General features: G+C 42.9%; 1 long non-coding RNA gene across 1 annotated transcript in view; it reads right to left on the bottom strand.

The window, feature by feature from the left end:
- The window catches only part of LOC134948699 (uncharacterized), a 190,189-nt gene that overhangs the window by 67,143 nt on the left and 105,668 nt on the right, over window positions 1-17,378 (bottom strand). The window contains exon 5 of the long non-coding RNA XR_010183006.1: window positions 13,982-14,132. This is a non-coding gene — a long non-coding RNA (uncharacterized LOC134948699). The remainder of the gene's footprint in view (window positions 1-13,981; window positions 14,133-17,378) is intronic.

Raw genomic sequence — 17,378 nt, 5'->3', positions numbered from 1 at the left:
ATGTATGTATAAAGAAAGAAAAAAAAACCACGGTTAGGTGGTATATACAATTATGGACGGGCTGCCGAGTGCCGACACAGAGGTAGCCACAGCCGTGAACTACCGGCACTGTACTGTGTCTGCTGCTAATATATAGACTGGTTGATAAAGAGATAGTATACTCGTAACTAGTATGTATGTATAAAGAAAGAAAAAAAAAACCACGGTTAGGTGGTATATACAATTATGGACGGGCTGCCGAGTGCCGACACAGAGGTAGCCACAGCTGTGAACTACCGCACTGTACTGTGTCTGCTGCTAATATAGACTGGTTGATAAAGAGATAGTATACTCGTAACTAGTATGTATGTATAAAGAAAGAAAAAAAAACCACGGTTAGGTGGTATATACAATTATGGACGGGCTGCCGAGTGCCGACACAGAGGTAGCCACAGCCGTGAACTACCGCACTGTACTGTGTCTGCTGCTAATATAGACTGGTTGATAAAGAGATAGTATACTCGTAACTAGTATGTATGTATAAAGAAAGAAAAAAAAACCACGGTTAGGTGGTATATACAATTATGGACGGGCTGCCGAGTGCCGACACAGAGGTAGCCACAGCCGTGAACTACCGCACTGTACTGTGTCTGCTGCTAATATAGACTGGTTGATAAAGAGATAGTATACTCGTAACTAGTATGTATGTATAAAGAAAGAAAAAAAAACCACGGTTAGGTGGTATATACAATTATGGACGGGCTGCCGAGTGCCGACACAGAGGTAGCCACAGCCGTGAACTACCGCACTGTACTGTGTCTGCTGCTAATATAGACTGGTTGATAAAGAGATAGTATACTCGTAACTAGTATGTATGTATATATAAAGAAAGAAAAAAAAACCACGGTTAGGTGGTATATACAATTATGGACGGGCTGCCGAGTGCCGACACAGAGGTAGCCACAGCCGTGAACTACCGCACTGTACTGTGTCTGCTGCTAATATATAGACTGGTTGATAAAGAGATAGTATACTCGTAACTAGTATGTATGTATAAAGAAAGAAAAAAAAACCACGGTTAGGTGGTATATACAATTATGGACGGGCTGCCGAGTGCCGACACAGAGGTAGCCACAGCCGTGAACTACCTGCACTGTACTGTGTCTGCTGCTAATATATAGACTGGTTGATAAAGAGATAGTATACTCGTAACTAGTATGTATGTATAAAAGAAAGAAAAAAAAACCACGGTTAGGTGGTATATACAATTATGGACGGGCTGCCGAGTGCCGACACAGAGGTAGCCACAGCCGTGAACTACCGCACTGTACTGTGTCTGCTGCTAATATAGACTGGTTGATAAAGAGATAGTATACTCGTAACTAGTATGTATGTATAAAGAAAGAAAAAAAAACCACGGTTAGGTGGTATATACAATTATGGACGGGCTGCCGAGTGCCGACACAGAGGTAGCCACAGCCGTGAACTACCGCACTGTACTGTGTCTGCTGCTAATATATAGACTGGTTGATAAAGAGATAGTATACTCGTAACTAGTATGTATGTATAAAGAAAGAAAAAAAAACCACGGTTAGGTGGTATATACAATTATGGACGGGCTGCCGAGTGCCGACACAGAGGTAGCCACAGCTGTGAACTACCGCACTGTACTGTGTCTGCTGCTAATATAGACTGGTTGATAAAGAGATAGTATACTCGTAACTAGTATGTATGTATAAAGAAAGAAAAAAAAACCACGGTTAGGTGGTATATACAATTATGGACGGGCTGCCGAGTGCCGACACAGAGGTAGCCACAGCCGTGAACTACCGCACTGTACTGTGTCTGCTGCTAATAAATAGACTGGTTGATAAAGAGATAGTATACTCGTAACTAGTATGTATGTATAAAGAAAGAAAAAAAAAACACGGTTAGGTGGTATATACAATTATGGACGGGCTGCCGAGTGCCGACACAGAGGTAGCCACAGCCGTGAACTACTGCACTGTACTGTGTCTGCTGCTAATATATAGACTGGTTGATAAAGAGATAGTATACTCGTAACTAGTATGTATGTATAAAGAAAGAAAAAAAAAACACGGTTAGGTGGTATATACAATTATGGACGGGCTGCCGAGTGCCGACACAGAGGTAGCCACAGCCGTGAACTACCGCACTGTACTGTGTCTGCTGCTAATATAGACTGGTTGATAAAGAGATAGTATACTCGTAACTAGTATGTATGTATATATAAAGAAAGAAAAAAAAACCACGGTTAGGTGGTATATACAATTATGGACGGGCTGCCGAGTGCCGACACAGAGGTAGCCACAGCCGTGAACTACCGCACTGTACTGTGTCTGCTGCTAATATATAGACTGGTTGATAAAGAGATAGTATACTCGTAACTAGTATGTATGTATAAAGAAAGAAAAAAAAACCACGGTTAGGTGGTATATACAATTATGGACGGGCTGCCGAGTGCCGACACAGAGGTAGCCACAGCCGTGAACTACTGCACTGTACTGTGTCTGCTGCTAATATATAGACTGGTTGATAAAGAGATAGTATACTCGTAACTAGTATGTATGTATAAAGAAAGAAAAAAAAAACACGGTTAGGTGGTATATACAATTATGGACGGGCTGCCGAGTGCCGACACAGAGGTAGCCACAGCCGTGAACTACCGCACTGTACTGTGTCTGCTGCTAATATAGACTGGTTGATAAAGAGATAGTATACTCGTAACTAGTATGTATGTATAAAGAAAGAAAAAAAAACCACGGTTAGGTGGTATATACAATTATGGACGGGCTGCCGAGTGCCGACACAGAGGTAGCCACAGCCGTGAACTACCGCACTGTACTGTGTCTGCTGCTAATATATAGACTGGTTGATAAAGAGATAGTATACTCGTAACTAGTATGTATGTATAAAGAAAGAAAAAAAAACCACGGTTAGGTGGTATATACAATTATGGACGGGCTGCCGAGTGCCGACACAGAGGTAGCCACAGCTGTGAACTACCGCACTGTACTGTGTCTGCTGCTAATATAGACTGGTTGATAAAGAGATAGTATACTCGTAACTAGTATGTATGTATAAAGAAAGAAAAAAAAACCACGGTTAGGTGGTATATACAATTATGGACGGGCTGCCGAGTGCCGACACAGAGGTAGCCACAGCCGTGAACTACCGCACTGTACTGTGTCTGCTGCTAATAAATAGACTGGTTGATAAAGAGATAGTATACTCGTAACTAGTATGTATGTATAAAGAAAGAAAAAAAAAACACGGTTAGGTGGTATATACAATTATGGACGGGCTGCCGAGTGCCGACACAGAGGTAGCCACAGCCGTGAACTACCGCACTGTACTGTGTCTGCTGCTAATATAGACTGGTTGATAAAGAGATAGTATACTCGTAACTAGTATGTATGTATAAAGAAAGAAAAAAAAACCACGGTTAGGTGGTATATACAATTATGGACGGGCTGCCGAGTGCCGACACAGAGGTAGCCACAGCCGTGAACTACCGCACTGTACTGTGTCTGCTGCTAATATATAGACTGGTTGATAAAGAGATAGTATACTCGTAACTAGTATGTATGTATAAAGAAAGAAAAAAAAACCACGGTTAGGTGGTATATACAATTATGGACGGGCTGCCGAGTGCCGACACAGAGGTAGCCACAGCCGTGAACTACCGCACTGTACTGTGTCTGCTGCTAATATATAGACTGGTTGATAAAGAGATAGTATACTCGTAACTAGTATGTATGTATAAAGAAAGAAAAAAAAACCACGGTTAGGTGGTATATACAATTATGGACGGGCTGCCGAGTGCCGACACAGAGGTAGCCACAGCCGTGAACTACCGCACTGTACTGTGTCTGCTGCTAATATAGACTGGTTGATAAAGAGATAGTATACTCGTAACTAGTATGTATGTATAAAGAAAGAAAAAAAAACCACGGTTAGGTGGTATATACAATTATGGACGGGCTGCCGAGTGCCGACACAGAGGTAGCCACAGCCGTGAACTACCGCACTGTACTGTGTCTGCTGCTAATATAGACTGGTTGATAAAGAGATAGTATACTCGTAACTAGTATGACTATAAAGAAAGAAAAAAAACCCACGGTTAGGTGGTATATATAATTATGGACGGGCTGCCGAGTGCCGACACAGAGGTAGCCACAGCCGTGAACTACCGCACTGTACTGTGTCTGCTGCTAATATATAGACTGGTTGATAAAGAGATAGTATACTCGTAACTAGTATGTATGTATAAAGAAAGAAAAAAAAACCACGGTTAGGTGGTATATACAATTATGGACGGGCTGCCGAGTGCCGACACAGAGGTAGCCACAGCTGTGAACTACCGCACTGTACTGTGTCTGCTGCTAATATAGACTGGTTGATAAAGAGATAGTATACTCGTAACTAGTATGTATGTATAAAGAAAGAAAAAAAAACCACGGTTAGGTGGTATATACAATTATGGACGGGCTGCCGAGTGCCGACACAGAGGTAGCCACAGCCGTGAACTACCGCACTGTACTGTGTCTGCTGCTAATATATAGACTGGTTGATAAAGAGATAGTATACTCGTAACTAGTATGTATGTATAAAGAAAGAAAAAAAAACCACGGTTAGGTGGTATATACAATTATGGACGGGCTGCCGAGTGCCGACACAGAGGTAGCCACAGCTGTGAACTACCGCACTGTACTGTGTCTGCTGCTAATATAGACTGGTTGATAAAGAGATAGTATACTCGTAACTAGTATGTATGTATAAAGAAAGAAAAAAAAACCACGGTTAGGTGGTATATACAATTATGGACGGGCTGCCGAGTGCCGACACAGAGGTAGCCACAGCCGTGAACTACCGCACTGTACTGTGTCTGCTGCTAATATAGACTGGTTGATAAAGAGATAGTATACTCGTAACTAGTATGTATGTATAAAGAAAGAAAAAAAAACCACGGTTAGGTGGTATATACAATTATGGACGGGCTGCCGAGTGCCGACACAGAGGTAGCCACAGCCGTGAACTACCGCACTGTACTGTGTCTGCTGCTAATATATAGACTGGTTGATAAAGAGATAGTATACTCGTAACTAGTATGTATGTATAAAGAAAGAAAAAAAAACCACGGTTAGGTGGTATATACAATTATGGACGGGCTGCCGAGTGCCGACACAGAGGTAGCCACAGCCGTGAACTACCGCACTGTACTGTGTCTGCTGCTAATATAGACTGGTTGATAAAGAGATAGTATACTCGTAACTAGTATGTATGTATAAAGAAAGAAAAAAAAAACACGGTTAGGTGGTATATACAATTATGGACGGGCTGCCGAGTGCCGACACAGAGGTAGCCACAGCCGTGAACTACCGCACTGTACTGTGTCTGCTGCTAATATATAGACTGGTTGATAAAGAGACAGTATACTCGTAACTAGTATGTATGTATAAAGAAAGAAAAAAAAACCACGGTTAGGTGGTATATACAATTATGGACGGGCTGCCGAGTGCCGACACAGAGGTAGCCACAGCCGTGAACTACCGCACTGTACTGTGTCTGCTGCTAATATATAGACTGGTTGATAAAGAGATAGTATACTCGTAACTAGTATGTATGTATAAAGAAAGAAAAAAAAACCACGGTTAGGTGGTATATACAATTATGGACGGGCTGCCGAGTGCCGACACAGAGGTAGCCACAGCCGTGAACTACCGCACTGTACTGTGTCTGCTGCTAATATAGACTGGTTGATAAAGAGATAGTATACTCGTAACTAGTATGTATGTATAAAGAAAGAAAAAAAAACCACGGTTAGGTGGTATATACAATTATGGACGGGCTGCCGAGTGCCGACACAGAGGTAGCCACAGCCGTGAACTACCGCACTGTACTGTGTCTGCTGCTAATATAGACTGGTTGATAAAGAGATAGTATACTCGTAACTAGTATGACTATAAAGAAAGAAAAAAAAACCACGGTTAGGTGGTATATACAATTATGGACGGGCTGCCGAGTGCCGACACAGAGGTAGCCACAGCCGTGAACTACCGCACTGTACTGTGTCTGCTGCTAATATATAGACTGGTTGATAAAGAGATAGTATACTCGTAACTAGTATGTATGTATAAAGAAAGAAAAAAAAACCACGGTTAGGTGGTATATACAATTATGGACGGGCTGCCGAGTGCCGACACAGAGGTAGCCACAGCTGTGAACTACCGCACTGTACTGTGTCTGCTGCTAATATAGACTGGTTGATAAAGAGATAGTATACTCGTAACTAGTATGTATGTATAAAGAAAGAAAAAAAAACCACGGTTAGGTGGTATATACAATTATGGACGGGCTGCCGAGTGCCGACACAGAGGTAGCCACAGCCGTGAACTACCGCACTGTACTGTGTCTGCTGCTAATAAATAGACTGGTTGATAAAGAGATAGTATACTCGTAACTAGTATGTATGTATAAAGAAAGAAAAAAAAAACACGGTTAGGTGGTATATACAATTATGGACGGGCTGCCGAGTGCCGACACAGAGGTAGCCACAGCCGTGAACTACCGCACTGTACTGTGTCTGCTGCTAATATAGACTGGTTGATAAAGAGATAGTATACTCGTAACTAGTATGTATGTATAAAGAAAGAAAAAAAAAACACGGTTAGGTGGTATATACAATTATGGACGGGCTGCCGAGTGCCGACACAGAGGTAGCCACAGCCGTGAACTACCGCACTGTACTGTGTCTGCTGCTAATATATAGACTGGTTGATAAAGAGATAGTATACTCGTAACTAGTATGTATGTATAAAGAAAGAAAAAAAAACCACGGTTAGGTGGTATATACAATTATGGACGGGCTGCCGAGTGCCGACACAGAGGTAGCCACAGCTGTGAACTACCGCACTGTACTGTGTCTGCTGCTAATATAGACTGGTTGATAAAGAGATAGTATACTCGTAACTAGTATGTATGTATAAAGAAAGAAAAAAAAAACCACGGTTAGGTGGTATATACAATTATGGACGGGCTGCCGAGTGCCGACACAGAGGTAGCCACAGCCGTGAACTACCGCACTGTACTGTGTCTGCTGCTAATAAATAGACTGGTTGATAAAGAGATAGTATACTCGTAACTAGTATGTATGTATAAAGAAAGAAAAAAAAAACACGGTTAGGTGGTATATACAATTATGGACGGGCTGCCGAGTGCCGACACAGAGGTAGCCACAGCCGTGAACTACCGCACTGTACTGTGTCTGCTGCTAATATAGACTGGTTGATAAAGAGATAGTATACTCGTAACTAGTATGTATGTATAAAGAAAGAAAAAAAAACCACGGTTAGGTGGTATATACAATTATGGACGGGCTGCCGAGTGCCGACACAGAGGTAGCCACAGCCGTGAACTACCGCACTGTACTGTGTCTGCTGCTAATATATAGACTGGTTGATAAAGAGATAGTATACTCGTAACTAGTATGTATGTATAAAGAAAGAAAAAAAAACCACGGTTAGGTGGTATATACAATTATGGACGGGCTGCCGAGTGCCGACACAGAGGTAGCCACAGCCATGAACTACCGCACTGTACTGTGTCTGCTGCTAATATATAGACTGGTTGATAAAGAGATAGTATACTCGTAACTAGTATGTATGTATAAAGAAAGAAAAAAAAACCACGGTTAGGTGGTATATACAATTATGGACGGGCTGCCGAGTGCCGACACAGAGGTAGCCACAGCCGTGAACTACCGCACTGTACTGTGTCTGCTGCTAATATAGACTGGTTGATAAAGAGATAGTATACTCGTAACTAGTATGTATGTATAAAGAAAGAAAAAAAAACCACGGTTAGGTGGTATATACAATTATGGACGGGCTGCCGAGTGCCGACACAGAGGTAGCCACAGCCGTGAACTACCGCACTGTACTGTGTCTGCTGCTAATATAGACTGGTTGATAAAGAGATAGTATACTCGGAACTAGTATGACTATAAAGAAAGAAAAAAAAACCACGGTTAGGTGGTATATATAATTATGGACGGGCTGCCGAGTGCCGACACAGAGGTAGCCACAGCCGTGAACTACCGCACTGTACTGTGTCTGCTGCTAATATATAGACTGGTTGATAAAGAGATAGTATACTCGTAACTAGTATGTATGTATAAAGAAAGAAAAAAAAACCACGGTTAGGTGGTATATACAATTATGGACGGGCTGCCGAGTGCCGACACAGAGGTAGCCACAGCCGTGAACTACCGCACTGTACTGTGTCTGCTGCTAATATAGACTGGTTGATAAAGAGATAGTATACTCGTAACTAGTATGTATGTATAAAGAAAGAAAAAAAAACCACGGTTAGGTGGTATATACAATTATGGACGGGCTGCCGAGTGCCGACACAGAGGTAGCCACAGCCGTGAACTACCGCACTGTACTGTGTCTGCTGCTAATATATAGACTGGTTGATAAAGAGATAGTATACTCGTAACTAGTATGTATGTATAAAGAAAGAAAAAAAACCACGGTTAGGTGGTATATACAATTATGGACGGGCTGCCGAGTGCCGACACAGAGGTAGCCACAGCCGTGAACTACCGCACTGTACTGTGTCATCTGCTAATATATAGACTGGTTGATAAAGAGATAGTATACTCGTAACTAGTATGTATGTATAAAGAAAGAAAAAAAAACCACGGTTAGGTGGTATATACAATTATGGACGGGCTGCCGAGTGCCGACACAGAGGTAGCCACAGCCGTGAACTACCGCACTGTACTGTGTCTGCTGCTAATATAGACTGGTTGATAAAGAGATAGTATACTCGTAACTAGTATGTATGTATAAAGAAAGAAAAAAAAACCACGGTTAGGTGGTATATACAATTATGGACGGGCTGCCGAGTGCCGACACAGAGGTAGCCACAGCCGTGAACTACCGCACTGTACTGTGTCTGCTGCTAATATATAGACTGGTTGATAAAGAGATAGTATACTCGTAACTAGTATGTATGTATAAAGAAAGAAAAAAAAACCACGGTTAGGTGGTATATACAATTATGGACGGGCTGCCGAGTGCCGACACAGAGGTAGCCACAGCCGTGAACTACCGCACTGTACTGTGTCTGCTGCTAATATATAGACTGGTTGATAAAGAGATAGTATACTCGTAACTAGTATGTATGTATAAAGAAAGAAAAAAAAACCACGGTTAGGTGGTATATACAATTATGGACGGGCTGCCGAGTGCCGACACAGAGGTAGCCACAGCCGTGAACTACCGCACTGTACTGTGTCTGCTGCTAATATAGACTGGTTGATAAAGAGATAGTATACTCGTAACTAGTATGTATGTATAAAGAAAGAAAAAAAAACCACGGTTAGGTGGTATATACAATTATGGACGGGCTGCCGAGTGCCGACACAGAGGTAGCCACAGCCGTGAACTACCGCACTGTACTGTGTCTGCTGCTAATATAGACTGGTTGATAAAGAGATAGTATACTCGTAACTAGTATGACTATAAAGAAAGAAAAAAAAACCACGGTTAGGTGGTATATATAATTATGGACGGGCTGCCGAGTGCCGACACAGAGGTAGCCACAGCCGTGAACTACCGCACTGTACTGTGTCTGCTGCTAATATATAGACTGGTTGATAAAGAGATAGTATACTCGTAACTAGTATGTATGTATAAAGAAAGAAAAAAAAACCACGGTTAGGTGGTATATACAATTATGGACGGGCTGCCGAGTGCCGACACAGAGGTAGCCACAGCCGTGAACTACCGCACTGTACTGTGTCTGCTGCTAATATAGACTGGTTGATAAAGAGATAGTATACTCGTAACTAGTATGTATGTATAAAGAAAGAAAAAAAAACCACGGTTAGGTGGTATATACAATTATGGACGGGCTGCCGAGTGCCGACACAGAGGTAGCCACAGCCGTGAACTACCGCACTGTACTGTGTCTGCTGCTAATATATAGACTGGTTGATAAAGAGATAGTATACTCGTAACTAGTATGTATGTATAAAGAAAGAAAAAAAACCACGGTTAGGTGGTATATACAATTATGGACGGGCTGCCGAGTGCCGACACAGAGGTAGCCACAGCCGTGAACTACCGCACTGTACTGTGTCATCTGCTAATATATAGACTGGTTGATAAAGAGATAGTATACTCGTAACTAGTATGTATGTATAAAGAAAGAAAAAAAAACCACGGTTAGGTGGTATATACAATTATGGACGGGCTGCCGAGTGCCGACACAGAGGTAGCCACAGCCGTGAACTACCGCACTGTACTGTGTCTGCTGCTAATATAGACTGGTTGATAAAGAGATAGTATACTCGTAACTAGTATGTATGTATAAAGAAAGAAAAAAAAACCACGGTTAGGTGGTATATACAATTATGGACGGGCTGCCGAGTGCCGACACAGAGGTAGCCACAGCCGTGAACTACCGCACTGTACTGTGTCTGCTGCTAATATATAGACTGGTTGATAAAGAGATAGTATACTCGTAACTAGTATGTATGTATAAAGAAAGAAAAAAAAACCACGGTTAGGTGGTATATACAATTATGGACGGGCTGCCGAGTGCCGACACAGAGGTAGCCACAGCCGTGAACTACCGCACTGTACTGTGTCTGCTGCTAATATAGACTGGTTGATAAAGAGATAGTATACTCGTAACTAGTATGTATGTATGTATAAAGAAAGAAAAAAAAACCACGGTTAGGTGGTATATACAATTATGGACGGGCTGCCGAGTGCCGACACAGAGGTAGCCACAGCCGTGAACTACCGCACTGTACTGTGTCTGCTGCTAATATATAGACTGGTTGATAAAGAGATAGTATACTCGTAACTAGTATGTATGTATAAAGAAAGAAAAAAAAACCACGGTTAGGTGGTATATACAATTATGGACGGGCTGCCGAGTGCCGACACAGAGGTAGCCACAGCCGTGAACTACCGCACTGTACTGTGTCTGCTGCTAATATATAGACTGGTTGATAAAGAGATAGTATACTCGTAACTAGTATGTATGTATAAAGAAAGAAAAAAAAACCACGGTTAGGTGGTATATACAATTATGGACGGGCTGCCGAGTGCCGACACAGAGGTAGCCACAGCCGTGAACTACCGCACTGTACTGTGTCTGCTGCTAATATAGACTGGTTGATAAAGAGATAGTATACTCGTAACTAGTATGTATGTATAAAGAAAGAAAAAAAAACCACGGTTAGGTGGTATATACAATTATGGACGGGCTGCCGAGTGCCGACACAGAGGTAGCCACAGCCGTGAACTACCGCACTGTACTGTGTCTGCTGCTAATATAGACTGGTTGATAAAGAGATAGTATACTCGTAACTAGTATGACTATAAAGAAAGAAAAAAAAAACACGGTTAGGTGGTATATACAATTATGGACGGGCTGCCGAGTGCCGACACAGAGGTAGCCACAGCCGTGAACTACCGCACTGTACTGTGTCTGCTGCTAATATATAGACTGGTTGATAAAGAGATAGTATACTCGTAACTAGTATGTATGTATAAAGAAAGAAAAAAAAACCACGGTTAGGTGGTATATACAATTATGGACGGGCTGCCGAGTGCCGACACAGAGGTAGCCACAGCCGTGAACTACCCCACTGTACTGTGTCTGCTGCTAATATAGACTGGTTGATAAAGAGATAGTATACTCGTAACTAGTATGTATGTATAAAGAAAGAAAAAAAAACCACGGTTAGGTGGTATATACAATTATGGACGGGCTGCCGAGTGCCGACACAGAGGTAGCCACAGCCATGAACTACCGCACTGTACTGTGTCTGCTGCTAATATATAGACTGGTTGATAAAGAGATAGTATACTCGTAACTAGTATGTATGTATAAAGAAAGAAAAAAAAACCACGGTTAGGTGGTATATACAATTATGGACGGGCTGCCGAGTGCCGACACAGAGGTAGCCACAGCCGTGAACTACCGCACTGTACTGTGTCTGCTGCTAATATAGACTGGTTGATAAAGAGATAGTATACTCGTAACTAGTATGTATGTATAAAGAAAGAAAGAAAAACCACGGTTAGGTGGTATATACAATTATGGACGGGCTGCCGAGTGCCGACACAGAGGTAGCCACAGCCGTGAACTACCGCACTGTACTGTGTCTGCTGCTAATATATAGACTGGTTGATAAAGAGATAGTATACTCGTAACTAGTATGTATGTATAAAGAAAGAAAAAAAAAACACGGTTAGGTGGTATATACAATTATGGACGGGCTGCCGAGTGCCGACACAGAGGTAGCCACAGCCGTGAACTACCGCACTGTACTGTGTCTGCTGCTAATATATAGACTGGTTGATAAAGAGATAGTATACTCGTAACTAGTATGTATGTATAAAGAAAGAAAAAAAAACCATGGTTAGGTGGTATATACAATTATGGACGGGCTGCCGAGTGCCGACACAGAGGTAGCCACAGCCGTGAACTACCGCACTGTACTGTGTCTGCTGCTAATATATAGACTGGTTGATAAAGAGATAGTATACTCGTAACTAGTATGTATGTATAAAGAAAGAAAAAAAAACCACGGTTAGGTGGTATATACAATTATGGACGGGCTGCCGAGTGCCGACACAGAGGTAGCCACAGCCGTGAACTACCGCACTGTACTGTGTCTGCTGCTAATATAGACTGGTTGATAAAGAGATAGTATACTCGTAACTAGTATGTATGTATAAAGAAAGAAAAAAAAACCACGGTTAGGTGGTATATACAATTATGGACGGGCTGCCGAGTGCCGACACAGAGGTAGCCACAGCCGTGAACTACCGCACTGTACTGTGTCTGCTGCTAATATAGACTGGTTGATAAAGAGATAGTATACTCGTAACTAGTATGACTATAAAGAAAGAAAAAAAAACCACGGTTAGGTGGTATATACAATTATGGACGGGCTGCCGAGTGCCGACACAGAGGTAGCCACAGCCGTGAACTACCGCACTGTACTGTGTCTGCTGCTAATATAGACTGGTTGATAAAGAGATAGTATACTACTAATATTATATACTGGTGGTCAGGTCACTGGTCACTAGTCACACTGGCAGTGGCACTCCTGCAGCAAAAGTGTGCACTGTTTAATTTTAATATAATATTATGTACTCCTGGCTCCTGCTATAACCTATAACTGGCACTGCAGTGCTCCCCAGTCTCCCCCACAATTATAAGCTGTGTGAGCTGAGCACAGTCAGATATATATATACATTGATGCAGCACACTGGGCTGAGCAGTGCACACAGATATGGTATGTGACTGAGTCACTGTGTGTATCGTTTTTTTCAGGCAGAGAACGGATATATTAAATAAAACAAACAACTGCACTGTCTGGTGGTCACTGTGGTCGTCAGTCACTAAACTCTGCACTCTCTTCTACAGTATCACAGCCTCAGGTCAATCTCTCTCTCTCTCTCTCAACCCTAATCTAAATGGAGAGGACGCCAGCCACGTCCTCTCCCTATCAATCTCAATGCACGTGTGAAAATGGCGGCGACGCGCGGCTCCTTATATAGAATCCGAGTCTCGCGAGAATCCGACAGCGTCATGATGACGTTCGGGCGCGCTCGGGTTAACCGAGCAAGGCGGGAGGATCCGAGTCTGCTCGGACCCGTGAAAAAAACATGAAGTTCGTGCGGGTTCGGATTCAGAGAAACCGAACCCGCTCATCTCTAGTAAAAAGTAGAAATAGTATTGTCTTTTACAGGAGGTCTACAGGTCCCAGCAATCCTTCCTGCATGCTGATACTTGGAGAACCACAAGTTCCAGCATGAGGGGCATTAAGTGCCCGCTGGTACCTATAGTCCACATGTAAAAGAAATATAAAAAAAACACAAGACACACACCGTAGAAAGTATAAGTTTATTAAATACACGCATACACACTCATATATACTTACATTGTCACTGGTGCTGCTTGGTCCACTTCTCAAGTGGAATCCTCATATTGATAGAAAACTTGATCGCATATAAGCATCTCTAGACTCAGCTTTGGCCAAGATCACAGAGAATACATCTAGAATAGAAACTCTGGAGCAACGGGTCACCAACCTGAAAGATGATAAATTAGTCACACACAATACAGTGGTAGATCAAAGCATGGTTGGTATTGAGACACAGACTAAAATTAAATTCAAAAGAATTGATTCATCTCCCATTTGTGAGTAACCCAAGGTTTCAAGAGGGGCAGGCGAGACATCCATTTGATGCCTTGAAAATTATGGGGTTGGTTAGGATGGGACAGCTAATTAACCCAGCCAATAGAAAGCCAATGACATTCACTAAAATGAAGGATAATTATAAAGAGGTAACATTTACGAGATTCACATTTATGCAGGCTCAATATTATGTTAGCAGGCCTCCGCGGATGATTGGATGTGTTTCACCATCTGAAGGTTGAGACTCTTTTGGGGGCATTGGAAAAATCAAATCAATTACTTCCAGTTTAAAAACGTATTCTGAAATGTTTCTAAAAATATTTCATAGGGCCTATCTGTCCCCAAGGAGAAGATGGGAGATGGGGTTGTCCTAGTCAAATTGTAGTCTGAAATGCGGGGCTGGTAGGGCAGACCTGTATCATTGTTTGTGGAACTGCCTGGTTATTAAATATTTTTGGAGGAGAATTGGGGTTTTATTAGTTTGTATTTGGAGGAAAATTTCCAGGGGAATGCAGAGTGGGCCATCCTGGGAATATCTTGCCAAGATAATATTGGTAAACTAAGAAAACAGAAAATATTGATGGCGGTATCCGCTGCAGAAAGAAAAGCAATATTACAAACGTTTTATTCAGGAACTTTGTCAGTAATGTGTAAAACATCCCTAATGGCCTCAATCATTAGCTGTACCCCTTTAGCAAGGGATGCCTCCCCCCGCAGTATGTTCCCATTACCATCACCCATATCAGAGTCGTTATCTGTGTCGACCTGCATTACTTGGGCAAGAGCATGCGTTTTGGGGGCATAAACCTAGGGGACTTAGATGAGGTAGTGGGAGTTGAATACGACAAAACCTCCACAGATTGTTTTAAAACCTGTGTTTCAGTCTCATAATGAGCTATTCTAGATGAAATATGGGATATCATACCCTTAATAGAAGCCACCCACTTGGGTTCGGGTTCAGAGAGCTGAGACAGTGTCTTGCATTCCTGAGTACATGGAATAGACTCTTCTGGAGAAGATACATACTCTGCAGCACAAGATACTGATGGTAATGTGAGATATATAGCATACACACACACACAGGAAAATGTCAGACACAGTTTCCCCCAAGTACCTTCAGAGAGACACAGAGTTATGGAGCCAGCCCACACAGCGCCCCAGTAGACAGATATATAATAAATTCCTGGTGCTGACTGTGCAACCTTAAAAGACTACACAGTAACGTGCATAACACTCCCCCCCCCCCTTCTATAACCCCCTGGTACCGCACAGGATAGCTGGAGTTATGTGGAGCATCAGTGCTCCCTGTCTGCGTCTCTGTAGTGTGATCTGCAGGGAGAAAATGGCGCTGGTGAGTGCTGGATCCGCTCTGAGGAGAAGCTGTGCTCCCTAAAATGGCGCATCTTCCTACACTTTGTAAGATTATACTGGCCTGAGGTAAATGTTGCTAGCAGTAGTACAGTGTTCCTGATAGCTGCTGTGACCAGTTTAAGGGTGTTTGCGCTGGGCCAGAGCACCCTTCATAGCGCCACACTCTGTACCTCTGAGCCCTTTGGAGCGTAGCCTCAGCGCTGTGCTCCCACCCTGATGCCGCAATTCTCACCGGATCCACGCTTGTCGGGTCACCGGTGTCCAACTCACCACCGACGTCTTCTGGTTGTGTTAGGGGATGGCGGCAGTGCTGCGGGAGCGAGTGGTCACCTCAGGGGCTTGCGATCGACACCCTCAGGAGCTCAGTGTCCTGTCAGCAGAGCTATTGGCCATTAACCTCAGAGGGTTGGACACTTCTCCCCCCCCCTAAGTCCCACGAAGCAGGGAGGCTATTGCCAGCAGTCTCCCTGTGCCTAACTCTATGAAAAATAAGAAAACTAGAGAAACTCCTATGGAGCTCCCCTAGCTGTGACCGGCTCCATCAGGCACATTTTCTTAACTGAGTCTGGTAGGAGGGGCATAGAGGGAGGAGCCAGCCCACACTATTAAACTCTTAAAGTGCCCATGGCTCCTGGTGGACCTGTCTATAACCCAAGAAAACAAAAACAAGTGGGCGCTAGTATGCTGGCTATGAGACAACTAAATCGGTAATGACTGCTGCTTCACAAATTGTGAACCTCAAAAAAACAGAAAGTGAATAACTAACACAGTGAAGCGCTGTCATGAACGATATTATTATTTATTTAAAAAATTCACAATGTATTAAAAGATAAGAATAAACACCCTTTAACTAAAAACATATAACCTCTTAGTAACATGCACAAAACACTGTAGCAATTTAATATGTCTCGCTGGAGAAACTTCCCCTATAGACAATGTGTATATTTGTGCTTGGGATGATATATTGTAACACTCTGCAATTGACCAAACTTCTTTATATGAAACTCCACACGTGGGTTAACTGGACATATGGGCCCATTGGATATTTTTAAAGATATAAAAGTCCATCCATGATATGGAAGTTGACAAAGTTCACAGCTATGTGATCCACTCCGTTATTAACGGGGATTGTTATCACCTCCTGGACTCCGGTGGTGTTAAGCAGAACTTGAAAGGCTTAACAAGGGGGTAGTATATTTTATATATGCTATAAGGAGCACAATAACAGCTTTTAAGCATAGACGCTATTTGGCAGTCTGTTAGTTATGCTTACCCCAGCCACTGTAGCAGTGCAGTTGATTGTATAATAACTGTGGGCGCCGGCTGCCCGCTTTCAAGCACTGAAGCCAAGGACGGTCTGACCGGAGCTGTGGGTGACTGTAAAAACTTTCCCCATGGTGTGGATATAGAAACTCGACCGCTCCCTCACGGTGATTGATGGGAAGCCGTCAGAGACAACTTGTGTCCTGTGTCTCTGTGACGGTCTGCAGAGTGCCGTGCAAGGTGCCGGGCGGTGAATTTAACATTGAAAGCCGTCCGGGACGTGCTGCTGGATATTGACCGCTGTAATGAAAATAGTCAATAGGATGACGGGCAAATTGCCGGGCGGAATGCTTGACGCGTTTCTCAGCCTCAATACCGGGGCTGTTTCCTCGGAAGCACCGCCTCCAATACCTTTGGGCTCTTTTATACTCCTACATTCCCTAATTTCTAGTGCAGCTGTCAATTAGCCAACAAACAAGCTGATGGATCAGAGCTACGTCTGCTT

This window comes from Pseudophryne corroboree, chromosome 8, assembly GCF_028390025.1.
Source record: "Pseudophryne corroboree isolate aPseCor3 chromosome 8, aPseCor3.hap2, whole genome shotgun sequence".
NCBI lineage: Eukaryota > Metazoa > Chordata > Amphibia > Anura > Myobatrachidae > Pseudophryne > Pseudophryne corroboree.
Note: the sequence above shows the minus strand (reverse complement) of the source record. Positions and strands in the feature narration are given on the sequence as shown.